The following is a 2,222-nucleotide window of genomic DNA, read 5'->3' as shown; positions in this document are numbered from 1 at the left end:
TCTCTCGGGTGGTGTTATTTTTATTTATTTATTTATTTATTTATTTAATTAATAAAATCTGTGCTTCTCTGCTGGTAAACTCCCAGAACAGACGTCAAGAGGGTTTCTAATGAAAAGCACTCTATTATTTACTTTAACAACATTTCTCTGTATGAATTCGATTTCTGGAAATTTAGGTATCATTGTTTCTATGGTAACGGCTCGTTCGCAAGGGAGACAATCTAAGGTGAAGGATAAACCTGGTATTTGAAACCAGATGAACTCTAAAATATTAAATGATGGATGAAAAGAATAATCATAAATCGCACTCATTAGCAAAGTGCGATGGAATAAAACACACGCTGTTATTGGAGATTATAGCACGTGTGGATGTTACACCCTGCTGTGGATTATTACCCCCTAAATTCACACATCCACATAGTTTATTCCATAAATAACCCGGTCTATAAATCTGACAGTTAAGTAGAAAAAAACACGATATAACTGTATATAAGGGTGCCAAAAGTTTTGCAGAACGCTCGGTAAGTAACGCTTACAATTTAAGACGTTTTGTCGGAAGGTATTTTTGAGAATGACTTTTCTACAAAACGTCTTAAATTGTAAGCGACAATTACCAAGCTTTCTGCAAAAATTTTGGCACCCTTGTATACAATTATATCGATTATGGTGCCAAAAGTTTTGCACAGTGCTTAGTCTGGATTTCTGATTCCTTTAAAGATCAAGCTCCATCCAAAAGTCAGCTCCGAAATTATTAGCACCTTTTTCATGCTTCTTTTCGATTCGCCGTGATCCGTCGTCGTAATCGTGAACCCCGTGTGCGGTGTCGATGGGGTCAAACACAACGACTACATTACATTGAACATAAAACATTACAACTCCAGCCGTGTACAAGTTTGTCTCGATGTGGATTACCGGAAAAGTGGCGGGATTTCTGTGCAGGTCTGGAATTTCCTTTAGATCCCATAGCTTTGCAGAAGTACACATCAGGCCTGGTACAAGGAAAAGAATGGAATGTATAAAAAGGGTTTCCCGATGTATTATGGAGATATTATGGAATCTTCAGTGACTGCCTTAGATGGTAAAGGAAGGAACCTTGAGAGGAACCAGACTCAAAGGGGAACCTCATCCTCATCTGGGTGACACTGGGGGTGTGATTATAAATATACAGTCTGATAAATAAAAAAAACCTGGAGAAGTATGGAATTTCGAGCAGTATTTGGACTGAAAGAAGTACGGGAATCTATAAGGATTTACAGATTTGGAATGCTGTGGAATTTAAGAATTTCCAGACCATTTGATTTCCAGACTTTTGATGAAACATAGATACTGTGTTCCTATAACAGCATGTGTTCTGTTCTTTTTCTACCACTTCTCTCTCTCTCTCTCTCTCTCTCTCTCTCTCTCGAGATAAGATGGAGAGATAAGAAAAAAAAAAAAAGAAAAAAAGAAAAATCAAGAGAGAGAGGGAGAGAAGCTGGGTAGGGAGGAGAGAAGACGAGAGAGCTCGAAGAAAACAACACAGAGAGAGATGGAAGAAGAAGGGGAGAGAGAGAGAAGAGAGAGGAGGCGGTAGATAGAGAAAAAAGATTAGAGAGAGAGAGAGAGCGCGAGAGTGAGAAGAAGAAAAGAGAGAGAAGAAGAGAGAGAGAGAGAGAGAGAGAGAGAGAGAGAGAGAGGAGAGAGAAGAAAGAAAAAAAAAAAAAAACAAAAGACGAAAAAAGGAAAAAAGAAAAAAAAAACAACAAAAAAAAAGGAAGAATAAAGATACAAAAAAGAAAAAAAAAAGAAAAAAACAGAAAAAAACAAAAAAGAAAAAAAGAGGAACAAAGATAAAAGAAGAAAAAAAGAGACAAAAATCAAATTAAAAAAGAAAACAACAAGGAAAAAAGAACACAAAACAAAAAAAAAAGGAAAAAGAACAAAAAACCCCTATCTCGCGGTGCTAGGAAAGCCGGGATGGATCTCTATCAGACTGATGCGGAGATGGCGCTCTCGCGAGAGAGCAGATATAGCTAGGAGTCTAGAGAGCTATCTCAGAAACAACACAGCTCTCTCCGGGCTAGCAGCAGTGGGATTTAGATGCTTCAGACTCTCAGATATCTGTCTCTCTAGTAAAATAAAAGAGAGCGAGAGAGAGAGAGAGAGAATAAGAGAATGAGAGAGAGAGAATAAGAGAGAGAGGAGGAGAGAGAGAGAGAGGAGAGAGAGGCAGAAGAGAGAGA

The sequence above is a fragment of the Tachysurus fulvidraco genome, chromosome 6 (assembly GCF_022655615.1).
Source record: "Tachysurus fulvidraco isolate hzauxx_2018 chromosome 6, HZAU_PFXX_2.0, whole genome shotgun sequence".
In the NCBI taxonomy this organism is placed as follows: domain Eukaryota; kingdom Metazoa; phylum Chordata; class Actinopteri; order Siluriformes; family Bagridae; genus Tachysurus; species Tachysurus fulvidraco.
The sequence above is the reverse complement of the archived record's forward strand: the minus strand, read 5'-3'. Positions refer to the sequence as shown.